Source organism: Dendropsophus ebraccatus, chromosome 14 (assembly GCF_027789765.1).
Source record: "Dendropsophus ebraccatus isolate aDenEbr1 chromosome 14, aDenEbr1.pat, whole genome shotgun sequence".
NCBI lineage: Eukaryota > Metazoa > Chordata > Amphibia > Anura > Hylidae > Dendropsophus > Dendropsophus ebraccatus.
The window spans coordinates 40,145,351-40,159,783 of record NC_091467.1 but is presented as its reverse complement, the minus strand read 5'-3'; positions in this window follow the sequence as shown (position 1 = coordinate 40,159,783).

The following is a 14,433-nucleotide window of genomic DNA, read 5'->3' as shown; positions in this document are numbered from 1 at the left end:
GATACGGTACGTGTGAAGGCACCCTAAAGGGAATCTGTCAGCTCCTGGGACCTACCTGAGCTGCTGACAGTGTACTGTAGCTGGCAGCCCCCAGTGAGCATGGTGCCTTTTTGGTAATCAGCGGATTATGTACTAAAGCAGTGTTGGTTAACCTTGACACTCCAGGTGTTGCAAAACTACAATTCCTATTATATCTGAACAACCAAAGATATGGATTTGGCTGCCCAGGTATGATGGGAATTGTAGTTTTGCAACAGCTGGAGTGTCAAGGTTAGTCAACACTGTACTAAAGAGTCAAAGAGCAGTTGTTCGTGCCACACTCTGGCACTCCTCTCTCTTCATGAATAATCAATGCTGCCCAGCCTCCTGCTCGCTCAGCTGTCAGATTGCCGATCAGTCCTCTGTAGCAGTTTATGTCTGAAAGAAACACTCAGGTATAATTGAATCTCTTCAACCTAATGTCTTGGAGCTATGGTCTAGCGGTAACTCACCTGCCTAGAGACCTACAAGCAGTTCATTCTCTGGTTCAAATCCCCTGATGGAAATTAGAGAGATGTATTTTTTTTTTCTCAATATTGTATAATTTTTAAGGCTATGTTCACACACACAGTATTTTTGCTCAGTATTTTGGTCAGTATTTTGCAACCAAAATCGGGAGTGGAATGAGAACACAGAAAGGCTATGTTCTCACACTGTTGAAATTGAGCGGATGGCTGTCATTTAATGGCAAATATTGGACGTTGTTTTAAAATAACAGTAATTATTTGCCATTAAATTTCAGCCTACCACTCAATTTCAACAGTGTGTGAACATAGCCTTTCTGTGTTTCCAATCCACTTCTGGTTTTGGTTGCAAAATACTGACAAAAATACTGAGCAAAAATACTGTGTGTGAACATAGCCTTAAAAATTAAACAATAATGAGGAATACATAAATACCTATATTTCATTCCCATCAGTGGATTTGAACCAGAGAATGATCTACAGATAGGTCTACTAGACAGGAGTGTTACCCATAGACCACAGCTTCAACTATAGCTAGAGTGTTTCTTTCAGACATAAACTGCCTACAGAGGACTGATTTGCAATCAGTGACACTGGTTGACAGCTGAGTGAGCAGGAGGTCGGGCAGCCTTGATTATTCATGAAGAGGAGGGAGGGGAAGGAGTGGAGAGGTGTGCCAGAGTGTGGCACAAACAACTTCTCTTTACGTCTTCAGTACAGTAGGAGATTGTGCATAATCCACTTCATAGAAAACTACTAAAAAACACTATGCTCACTAGGGGACTGCCAACTACAGCACACTGTAAGCACCTTAAATAGGGCCCGGGAGCTGAGAGATTCCCTTTAATCCAATATATTGGATTAATAATCCTAGAACAGCCAGTTGATAGATCCCACCGATTGATCTCTACAAATTTGGCTACTTGCTAGTGGGGAATTTGAACTGCGTTAACTAATCGTAGACTGCAGGTTGGCTACTAAAAACATGACTTGATCTTACAGGTAGCTGCACCCTGTTATCACAACTGCTGCTAACATCACCACTACGACCACTTGTGCCTCTGCATCTCTCACCTTCACTACTAGTTCTGCCGATGCCAGTTGTCATACCCTGAGGAGGGCCAGATTTTGTACATTTGAACATATTGAAATTTTTAATAGGAAAATTTACCTGACAGTTGGTTCACCGGGTTAGATTGAACCGGGATGATTGGATGACTGCTGTATAATCATGGTTTTTATCCTGGCCAACGCGGTTTTAACCCGGGTGATTGACAGGGTTAAATTGACCCAGTGTAGCAGGTCATAATAACCCCTGTCCAGATTATAATTTGGCCTAGGCCAGAGTATACCCCGAGGTATAAAATGGCTTAGGCCGAGTATACCCTGGGGTATAAAATAGCCTATGCCAACTATACCTGGTGTGTAAAATAGCCTAAACCAAACTATACCCAGGTGTAACATAGCCTAGGCCAGAGTATACCCATCCATTCCAGAATATATCCATCTAATGTTGAACCAGGCCACAGTATACCCCAGGGGATAAACTCTATACCTGGGGGTGTAAAACAGCCTGAGCCATGCTATAAACCTGGGTATAGTCTAGCCCAGGCCACAGTATACCCCATGGACAAAATCTATGGGGGAGGTTTATCAAACATGGTGTAAAGTGAAACTGGCTCAGTTGCCCCTAGCAACCGATTAGATTCCACCTTTTATTTTCTAAAGAGTCTCTGAGGAATGCAAAGTGGCAACTGAGACAGTTTCACTTTACACCATGTTTAATAAATCTCCCCCATAGGGGACATTTATCAGTTATCATTTGCTAACAAGGAGATTTTGTGCACTTTATAAATATCTGTGCAAGAATTATTAAGGGTTTTGCGCTATTTTACATCAGTTTCCAATGCCTGCACCTTTTTTCAATGTTGGCGCTGGGAGGCACTGCAAAAAATGCATTGTGAACCCAGCCTAAATTGTGCAATAAATTGTACAAGATGTATCAAGGCATTTGTGATTTTTGCGCAACAACCGTAAAATTTTACACAGCCCATAAAAACCTCCACCTGCTTAAAAAAATAGCGCAGATGATGCAGTGATGGAACAGCGCCATCTACTGTCAGTTCAATGTTAGCACTGTACTGTATTTCCCAACAAGAGGAAGCAGCTGTGTGTCCAAGTATGATTTAAAAAAAAAAAAAAGATCTGCTCACTTTTCAACAAATTAGACATAAAGTGAGAAAACCGGTGAAGTGATAACATTATGACCTGGAGCAATATATTCTGGCCTAGGCTATTTTACACCCCCTGGTATAGAATATATCCCCTGGGGCCTGGGCTAGGCTAGAAGTGGGCTGGGCTAGAACTGAGAAAACCAGTGACATGATAACTTGGAGGAATATAGTCTGACCTAGACTGTTTTACACCCCCAAATATAGGGGGGGATTTATCAAACATGGTGTAAAGTGAAAATGGCTCAGTTGCCCCTAGCAACCAATCAGATTCCACCTTTCATTCCTCACAGACTCTTTGAAAAATGAAAGGTGGAATCTGATTGGTTGCTAAGGGCAACTGAGCCAGTTTCACTTTACACCATGTTTGATAAATCTCCCCCATAGTGTAAAGTGAAACTGGCTCAGTTGCCTCCAACAATTAGTCAGATTTCACCTTTCAATCTTCACAAACTCTTTGGAAAATGAAAGGTGGAATCTGAAGGGTTGAGAGAAGTTAAGAGCATGTGTCCTTCTGCTTAACCCCTTATGTATTGCAGTGTGTAAGTGATCCAATGTTTACTTACATGCTGCAACACAAAAAAAGGGTTATCAAGCAGAAGACAGAGATCTATGCTTCGCTGCACTGATAACCTCTGACCTCTGTTCTCCAGCTGGCAATCAAGTAGGAAAGAAAAATGTGCAGAAGTCCGTGCAGAGGTTAGGGGTTATCAGTGCACCAGCAATATACGCAGTGCTTTGTGTTGTACGCAGGTAAGAAGGGTCCTTTAAAAATTTTTGCTATCCTAGCTATGCCCCTGTCTATGACTACCTTTAGCCTTGACACCAACATCACAGAAAGGAAAAGAAAGCAAAAGAAGCACTAAAAAAGCCAGGTAAAAAACAAAAGGTAAAGAGGGACCAGGAAAAGAAAATTTTAAGCAAAAAAGAAAATATTTAAAGGGGTATTCCCCCCCCAATTTTTTTTTTGCATTAATACGTTGCCCACCCGTAGCTTTCCATCTTTCCAATATAAAGTTATTACGGATTCTGCACAGTTTTGCTGTTATCTAGAAGCACTCACCCCCACTGTTTGCATAGAATCATCAGCTCTCAGTCCACTCCGACACGCTCCCTGCTCCTGGCCCCGACCCTCCGAGACGGCATCACGTGTCCTCCCTCTCTTCAATGGGCTGGCTTCTAACCCTGCCTATTGAAGTGAGGGAGTACACTGACAGCTGCTGCTGTCTCCCGACTGCCTCCCCCCAGGTCACCTGTGTGCCCCGTCGCCCCTGAACACACCTGTTCCCCCCCCCCCCCCCGCAGCTTACCTCGGTACCCCCCGCCCCCCCTCCGGGACTCACCGGCACCACAACCCCCGTTCTCACCTGCGGCATGACCACCCCCGTTCTCACCCACAGCACCTCGGCCCAAGACCCCCCCCGTCTCACCCGTGGCACGACCACCCCCGTTCCCACCTGCAGCACCTCGGCCCACGAACTCCCCCCCCCCGTCTCACCCGTGGCACAGCTGGCAGCGGCGGTACCAACACCCCCGGACCCCACACAGCTCAGTACAGCACCCCCGCCGCCGGCTACTTTGCTTGGTTGCCGGGATGCGGGGGGTGCTATGGGGCGCTCACTAATCGTCCGATCCCCCCCTTCTCCTATACCAAGTACACTCCCCCCCCTTTTGATACCGAATACATCACCCTCTCATCAGATCTGCAGCACCGGGCCGTCTCAGCTTCCATCACAGCAGCTGCAGCAGCTCACCGTGCTTTGTCCCGCACAGAACGTTGTGAGCTCCTGCTGTGATGGAAGCTGAGACGGCCCGGTGCTGCAGATCTGATGAGGGGGTGATGTATTCGGTATCGGAAGGGGGGGGGATGTACTTGGTATAGGAGGAGGGGGGGGATCGGACGTTTAGTGAGCGCCCCATAGCGCCCCCCTACATTCCGGCAACCAAGCAAAGTAGCCGGCGGCGGGGGGTGCTGTACTGAGCTGTGTGGGGTCCGGGGGTGTCGGTACCGCCGTTGCCAACTGTGCCACGGGTGAGATGGGGGGGGGCGAGGTGCTGCGGGTGGGAACGGGGTGGTGGTGTCTCCCCCCCCAAGCCTTCACCTCCTCCCCCCCCCTCTCACATCTCTCTCCCCCCCTTCACATCTCTCTCCCCCCCTTCACCTCCTCTCCCCCCCTTCACATCTCTCCCCCCCTTCACATCTCTCTCCCCTCCTTCACATCTCTCCCCCCCTTCACATCTCTCCCCCCCTTCACATCTCTCTCTCCCCCCTTCACATCTCTCCCCCCCTTCACATCTCTCTCTCCCCCCTTCACATCTCTCCCCCCCACCTTCACCTCCTCTCTCCCTCCCACCTCCATGTCCCCCATCACCTCCTCTCTCCTCCATCTTCACCTCCTCTCTCCTCCCTCCTCCATATAGATATATAGGATCATTGTACTTCGCAACTCAACCCACGGCACCCAACCCCCCACGCACGGCTCACTGGCTGACCTGCGGCCCCCCTCACTCAAATAACTCAACTCTGCTAGGCAACACTCTCAACTCTGCTATGCAACGCAAACAACTCTGCTATGCAACGCACACAACTCTGCTATGCAACGCACACAACTCTGCTATGCAACGCACACAACTCTGCTATGCTACGCTCTCAGCTCTGTTATATCTTGTGGATATCAGCTCTGCTACATCATGGACCAATCAGATGTAAGCATTGCATGATAAGAGATGTAGTTTTCTGGCTGGAGCCATGTTGGATATAGTTCGGCTTTCTAAAAAACTTGTAACTCAGGAACGGAAGCAGCTAGAAAGACGGGAGATGGCTCAAAATTCTCAGGGGGACTTGGTGAGTAAGACCAGCTAAGTTTGCAACAAGTTTGTAACAAGTCCCCCTCACACTGTATAAATAAAGCTCCATTTGCATATTTGTATTTCCTGGGGCAATGCACCTAGGATTTTACTGTATTCAGTGCTTTGACCAGCATCTGACCATGTTTTCTTTGGCTGGTCTCCCTGAGGTCTCTGATATGTTTACCATATGATTTGAGGAGTGGAGTTTCTGCTTGATATAGTTTTTAGTCCTGTACTGTACAATAAAACACTTGTGTAAAAATAAAATCCCCACCAAACCCCTTCCAACCCCTGTACAATAAAATGTTCAGCCCCCTCCATTACCACAGTGCTCCCCCCCCAATTAGGTTACATCCGTGGCCTGTCCTATCTAGTGAGTCACCAGTAGTGGAACGATCCCACATCTTAAAAAAATTCTGTTCTCCCTCTAAAAATTAAAAACAAAAACAAATATGTCCAAACGTGCTGAAAAGTCTGGCCCTTTTAAGGGTCTGGCCAGTGTCAGGGGCCAAGGTAGCACATAAGGTTGTCCAAGTGGAACACAGGCTAGTGGGAGAGGTGATCCCAAGCAGATTGGAGGAAGGTTGCAGCTCCCTGTAACACCTACTGGGCAGGTGAATACCAGCCTGGCTGGGATTGTTGACTGGATCCTGCACATTCCAGCTCCATGGCAGGCAGTAGCCAATACCAGAGACAGCAGTCACCTGAAGGGTTGTCCCAGAGTAGTGCCACCACCATTCCTTGGCAAGGACGTTTCCTTGGCCACATCTCCTGTGGTGTCTCGGACGCAATTCAGCTTGTCAGGGGCATCAGTAAGACAGCTTTTGTTGGGCCTTGCACTCCCCCCAGAGTTTCAGCCGCTGTGCTTGGAGTATCTTTTCAAGGAATATCATGAAAGCAGTGCTGAGACTCCAAAGCAGTCAGGAGAGCTAGAGAGGGAAAAGTACGGGATGCCTATGGAAGATGACAGCTTAGGAGAAGAAACATTTGTCTCTGACTACAATAATAATGGAATCTCGGTACACAGATGTCATCATCGCTGTCATCATCAGGGGAAGAAGCTGTATTTTTTCCACCAACCCAGGCATATTTGGAGGTACCATATGTGATTTTGATACATAAATATTTGACACTTTTAACTTTGTTTTTATTTTGTACTAAATATCGAAGTGACATGATTGCATACTTCTTTGTTCTATTTTTATTTCATTCATTTTTACTTATGTCCAGCACACAGGTTTGGTAGGTGGCAGTGCCGATTTTTGGCGCTATCCCTTTCCTTTAAATGTAGCCACTGTCTGTTTGTTGTATGTCTGTCTTCCTTGCTTGAAAATGAGGCATAATAGCCTCAAAATGTGTTGCCTTTGTAGACAATAAATCTTTTGGACAATATTGATGTCTTCTTGGCCTCTTTGAGCCTGCAAGTCTCCGATCGGAAATCCTGGGATCCCCTGCACTTCATTCCACAATACTATCAGAGGAACTGTTAAAACTGTTGTTCATCTGTTAATGTATATTCATCCCACCCTTAACATGCTCTCATGACATTCAGCATCTGAAAGTTATTTGGTCCAAACATTGCTACAAAATGCCTTTGTCCAGCAAGCTCAGGCCAGGCAAAAATATGTCTTAAATTGAAATAAGGAAAATAAATAAAACTTTGATGATAAGTTACGCATGTGTGCCTACTAGTGTTGAGCGAACACTAAAATGCTTGAGTGCTCATTACTCGAATGAGATCTTGACTCGAGTGATGAACCACATTTAATTCAATGGGAGGTTCAAGCATTTAAGTAGATACCCTGCTTGGCAAAGGGGATGGTGTCTGTTTCACCTGACAACCTCATATAGTCATAAAGGAACAGCAGGGGGAGCATGCATGCATCTAAGACTCCCAGGTCACTGTATTATGCCACTTTTACAAACTCACACTAACGCAAACTGAACCCAAGATAAAGTCCATTTTAAAGTAGAAAACAATGTTAAAACACTTTTTTCTGTATATTTAGTTGTAGAGAAACATAAAATTAAAAGAAAAAAAACCCCTCCTACATCCCTTAAAAGCTGGCCCATCTCTCAACTTCCCATCTCAACCTATAACAAACATAAATGCCATAGGCAATGGGGAAATCAAATTACATCCACCTCTAACTGGCATTGTGCGTGCTGGAGCCTGGCGGTGACCCTCTGAAAAATTGTTGGTGAGATCACAAGATCATAGTGGTGACCCTCCTTATAATTGTGGACGAGAGCGTGGTGTGGTCCTCCTTATAATTGTGCGCATAAGCCTAGTGGTGACCCTCCGAAAAGTTGCAGCTTAAGCTTTATCTGTGGATCAGGAAGGGTCCTGAAAACAGTTCTTTGCAGTATCCCAGGTCAGAATATATATATATATATATATATATATATATATATATATATTTATTTATTTTTTTTTTTGAGTGGCCTATTTGGGAGGAGAGAGAATCAGAGGGAGGATTCACAGGTCTGGCTGTATACCAGTATGAGTATACTGTATACAAAAGGTATAGTGTATGTCATATGGCTGTTTTTTATTTAGACTGTATACCAGTACCAGTATACTGTATTAGTAACTAGTATCAGTATACTTTATAATACTGGCATAGTGTATGTCAGATGGCTGTTTTTTTGGGCTGTATACCAGTACCAGTATACTGTACCAGTATAAGTATACTGTGTACTATTGGTAGAGAGAAGGACCAGCACAACAACAGGCGTTGGAAAGAAGGTCACAGGTATCTTCCAGCATTGTCTTTTATTGGGTCCACAATAAATATGACGATTTCATGGACACAACCATGTTTGTCAAGCATGAATTCAAATAATGCTGGATATAAAATGTAGCATTATGTCTTTGTATGTATGCTTGACAAAAGTGGCTGCGTTTTTCGAAATGTTGTGTTTGTTGTGGACCCAATAGAAGACATTGCTGGAAGATACCTGTGACCCTCTTTTAAACGCTGTGGCCTGTTGTTGTGGTGTATACAATTAGTGTAGTGTATGTCAAATGGGTGTTTTATTTATTTATTTATTTATTTTTTTTGGGCTGTATACCAGTGCTTAATCCCTCAACACTAGTGCCTACAAGAATGGTATATATACAGTATATGAAGGTGTACACATATCAGATACTACAAACAAGACTTAGTATGAATGGTATATGGCCTATATAAAATATACTCTATGGGGGAGATTTATCAAACATGGTGTAAAGTGAAACTGGCTCAGTTGCCCATAGCAACCAATCAGATTCCACCTTTCATTTTACAAAGAGTCTGTGAGGAATGAAAGGTGGAATCTTGGATGGTTGCTAGGGGGCAACTGAGCCAGTTTCAATTTACACTATGCCCCCAATGCCCCTAAAAGAGCTAATGGCTAATCCAATCTTAAATACAAAACAAAGGGAAACGTTTAAGATTTTCTCACGTCTAAATAGAACAACATTTAGGGTGTTTCTAAAATCAGGAACCCCATCATAATAATTAGAGGGCTGTTTTTATCTGTGGCAGAAGCTAGGCAGAACATATTGGCCAATAGCATATTTGAGAGAGAAAAAACTATTTTAACATTGGGTCTAATCCACCTCTGCCCTCGCTTCTCCTCAGTCTCTCCTCCCTGCCTATCCCTTCATTGGCTACTTATTGCCCTAAAAAATTAGTTTAAATTGTTAACCTTAACATACAAGGCCTTCCACAACCTGTCCCCTCCATACATCTTTGACCTGATTTTCCAATACCACCCCCCGTGCAAGACATTTGTTTCTGTCTGTGCTTTGCTCTCACACAACCACCTCCAAGATTTCTCTTAAACTTCTCCCATAGTCTAGAACCCATCTCTAGCCTAGATGCGGGACCTGCCGCTGGAACCGGGGAGGAAGTGGCTGAAAAAAAAGACGTCCACTCACCTCCCCGATTCCAGCGTCGGGTCCCGCATCTAAAAATAGCCCCCATGCTGGAGTACCCCTTTAAGGGCTCATGTGGGTCTGTAGGTGAAAAAATGCAAGTCCTAAGGCCTTTTAAACACAAGAAGGAAATAACGAAAAAGCAAAAATTAAAATTAGCCCAGTTCTGAAGGGGTTGAAGGGGTTGTCCCATCTCAACTTAAATTTGTAGAGCTTGTCAAGTTATATATTTTTGCAAATACAAACTGCTTCTCCTCATTTGCCCACTCTTTCCAGCTTTTCATCTAGGTTACTGACCACCGCTCTGCTTTAAAAGCAGTGGTCTGCCTGGTATAAGATAATTTCTTAGATCTGCTTGTATAATTTACTATTCAAGGTTTGTTGAAACAACCGTGGTCATTAAATATGCAAGAAAGCATAATGGCCCTTATTGTTCTTTAGCATGGCAAACAGTTGCCAGATATAATCTCCATTTGGCACTTGAGATGGAACCCTTTGGATAGACCAGCAATTAGCAGTGAACAGCTGCTTGACCTATCGCTGGATCTCGGTGCCATTTACACTACCTTTTCATGCCAATATTCGCCCTTTACACTTATGTTAACCGCCAGTGTCATGCTTTATACCCTGGTACAAATGTCTAGCAATGTTATAACAACAGTGGACAATATTATCTGGAGAGACAAGCTAGAGAAAAAGTCTCAAATGTCTTCCCTGGGGCTTACTGTCCACAATGCATACAGAACCCTGTATATCACTATATGAAGATGCTAAATGGGAAAAACACCCAGGGCGCCCATAGCATAACTCTGCAGAAAGAAGTGATGGACAAGATATATCAGAAGTGGTGTTTTTAACCTGAAGCCATTGTGCTCCAAGCACAGCATCGCCCGTAACATAAATCGATACAATGCCGTCTCCTTCCCTTCAATGATCTAGATCACTGGTGCTCAATGCAGAATCTTCCATAATTTTCCTGCTATACTTCTGCATATAATCAACATACATCATCAAGGAGAGAATAGAAAGACATTGTATCTTGAATATTTTATTCATGCATGGTCATGTACAAACCTGATAAAATTATAAAATGGAGCATTTACTTCAAAATAAATCTATGTCCATTTTGTCCGAAATTTACATTTTTATTCATTGTTTGTCCAGTGTTGGAATGTTCTGACAACGTCTTTTTGAAAAAGTTATTGCTTTATGACAGACAGGAAAAAAAAGATATCTCTTTTTTTAATGTATGAAAAAAGTAGTTCAGTATCGATGTAGGCTTACACATGCAAGGAACATCTCCTTCTTTGTGAGAATAAGAACAGGAATTTGAAGCTTGATATTTCATATCTGAATCTTGTTTCTATAGTTACACTTCACAGTAAACAGAATTATGCTGTGCATCCTTGGAGCTGAAGGGGCAGAAGGGGAGGTATATGCGTAAGCAACAAAGAAAGAAGAGCTAGCTGTTCAGCTGAAATACAACTGGTATAGATAATCTGAAACATGGCTATACTGACATTATCACTTAAAACATTTACAAATCAAAACCTTCTGCTATGTGGGTATGACATGATGTAAGGATTTACAGCAAAATAAATAAATAAATAAATAAATAAAAATTACAGCTTGTGGAATCAACAGGAATACGTCAAGCCATTGGTAAATATTAAAGTGTACCTATCACCTGTCATTTATTTATTTTTTTTAAGGTCTATTTTTAAAGGTTTTTCTTAGTGGTTCAAATACAGCATTAAGAGTTCATATCTGAGAGTCCCTTCTATGGTGCACATTTCTCATTCTCTTAATTTCCGGGTGTGGAATCAACAGTACTGACACAGAGTTTTTTTCCTTTCTTCTCTGGCCAATCACAGGACAGCACATGCTACTCTCTGCTACATTAAGAAATAATACTGGAAAATTTCACTGCACAAAAGAGTTTGTCACTGCAATCTCTGCAAGCTGAGTGCTTTTATATTGTATTTGTTAGCGAGTTTTAGATCTGAAGTGTGTTTTTGTCTCAAGTGTGGGACTTTAATATTCTGGGACTTTAGATTCAGGGAGTTTTAGAGGAAAACAAATTGTTTACTTGCTTTTGAATACATTGTTTGCTTTTGTTTAGTTTAGTTATACATAATATCCCCATAAAAATGAGCGCCATGTTTGACAATGCGGCCTAATGTACATCTTGTGCGATGTATGCAATCCTTGATCAACCGATCGAGGGTGCATACCATTGTGGGAGATGTGTGCATGTTGCTGGTTTGGAAGCCCAGATCCTGGATCTAAATGAGCAGCTGCGACGTTTGAGATACATTGGCAAACTGGAAAGGGGTCTGGTGCTCACTGAGCAAGCGCTGCAAGGGGTAGATGGGGGAGAGAGTGATAGCATGGAGGTACAGGAGGAAGAGGCAAGTAGTTGGGTCACAGTTAGAAAACGGGGTAGAGGGAAGAGTGTGAGGGAGGCCAGTCCTGATCTGGCACACCCCAACAAGTTTGCCAAATTGGCGGATGAGGGGGATGTTGATTCAGGGGTGGCATTGCTGCAGCAGGCCACTGCCTCTGAAAGCCAGCGGGGTGTCTGCTCCAGTAAGGTGGGAAACAGGAGTTCAGGGCAGGCCAGGCAGGTACTGGTAATGGGGGACTCAATTATTAGGGGGACAGACAGGGCAATCTGTCACAAAGACCGGGATCGTCAAACGGTGTGTTGCCTTCCTGGCGCTCGAGAGCTGGTGTAGGATAGAGGGGTTTGGGTTCATGGAGAACTGGGCTGACTTCTCGGTCGGTTACAGGCTCTACAGTAGGGACGGGCTGCTTCTCAATGGGGAGGGTGCAGCCGTGCTGGGGTAGAAGATGACTAAGAGGTTGAAGGAGTGTTTAAACTAGGGACCGGGGGGGAGGGCAACTACAATATAGTAAGTGAAGACAGAGTTGAAGAGAAATATGATATAGTGGGGATAAGCGAGACATGGCTGGATGAGAGTTATGACTGGGCTGTTAATATCCAGGGTTATAGTCTATTCAGAAATGACCGTAAAAATAAGAAAGGGGGAGGGGTCTGTCTATTTGTTAAATCCTGCCTTAAGCCCATTCAGCGGGAGGATATAAGTGATGATAATGTAGAATCTCTTTGGGTAGAAATAAGAGGAGGGACAAAGAATAATAAAATTCTTTTAGGAGTAAGTTATAAACCTCCAAGTATAGTGGAAGAGTCAGAAAATCTTCTTATAAGACAAATAGATGCGGCAGCGAAGCAGGGGGAAGTCATTATTATGGGGGACTTTAACTACCCAAATATCAACTGGAAAGCAAAAACCTGCAGCTCCAGGAAGGGAAGCGTGTTTTAGGAAATAGTAAAAGATAATTACCTTTCGCAACTAGTACAGGAACCAACAAGAGGGGGGGCCCTTCTTGACCTGATCTTAACCAATAGGCCAGACAGAATATCAAAAATAGAGGTGCGGGGGTCCCCTAGGTAATAGTGACCATAATATAGTAAGTTTTCAATTATCCTTCAATAAAATAATTAGCAGAGGGGCTACAAAAACATTAAATTTCAGGAAGGCTAATTTCCAAAAACTAAGAGAGGACCTTGGGAACATAGACTGGGACAATGCCTTCAGAAATAAAAGTACACAAGAGAAATGGGACATATTTAAGAGCATCCTTGGTAAATCGTGTGACTGACACATACCATATGGGAATAAACGTAGTAGAAATAAGAGATATCCAATGGGGTTAACTTCAGCTGTAAGAGGTGCAATAAATGATAAGAAACAAGCATTCAGACTACGAAAACAAGAAGGTAGTGGGGAAGCATTGAACAACTATAGACAGAAGAATAGAATGTGTAAAAAGCAAATAAAAGAAGCAAAAATAGCAACAGAAAGAAGGATAGCCACAGAAAGTAAAACGAATCCCAAAATGTTCTTCACTTACATAAAAAACAAAAGACTTAAAACTGAAAATGTTGGTCCCCTCAAAAATAATCTGGGTGTAATGGTGGAGGGGGAAGAGGAAAAGGCCAATCTACTAAATACATTCTTCTCTACTGTATTCACAGAGGAGAATCCCATAACAGACGACATGACTAGAAATAATGTTAATCCTCCCATAAATCTCACCTGCCTAACACAACAAGAAGTGGGGAGACGCCTTAAAAACATTAAAATCCATAAGTCACCGGGCCCAGAAGTTATCCATCCTAGAGTTTTGCAAGAATTAAATACTGTGTTAGACAGACCGTTATTCCTAATATTTAAAGATTTAAAGGGATTGTTCCACAGGACTGGCGCATAGCTAATGTGGTACCAATATTCAAGAAGGGGTCAAAGAGCGATCCTGGAAACTACAGGCCCGTAAGCCTAACATCTATAGTAGGTAAAGTATTTGAGGGGTTTGTAAGAGATGCTATACTGGAGTATCTTAATGAAAACAATCTTGTGATGCAGCATCAGCATGGATTTATGAGGGATCGATCCTGTCATACTAATCTGATCGGCTTCTATGAAGAGGTAAGTTATAGACTGGACCTGGGGGAGGCTGTGGATGTTGTGTATCTGGATTTTTCAAAGGCATTTGATACTGTGCTGCATAAAAGGTTGGTCTACAAAATGAGGATGCTGGGACTCGGGGAAAACGTATGCAAATGGGTAAGTAACTGGTTGTGTGATAGAAAACAGAGGGTGGTCATTGATGGAACATATTCAGATTGGGTATTAATTACTAGTGAGGTACCACAGGGGTCAGTGTTGGGTCCACTTCTTTTTAATATTTTTATTAATGATCTTATAGAGGGGCTACAGAGTAGAATCTCCATTTTTGCAGATGATACTAAACTGGGTAAAGTAATCACCACAGAGGATGATAATATCATATTACAGAGGGATTTGGAGAAGCTAGAGGCTTGGGCGGTGAAATGGCAAAT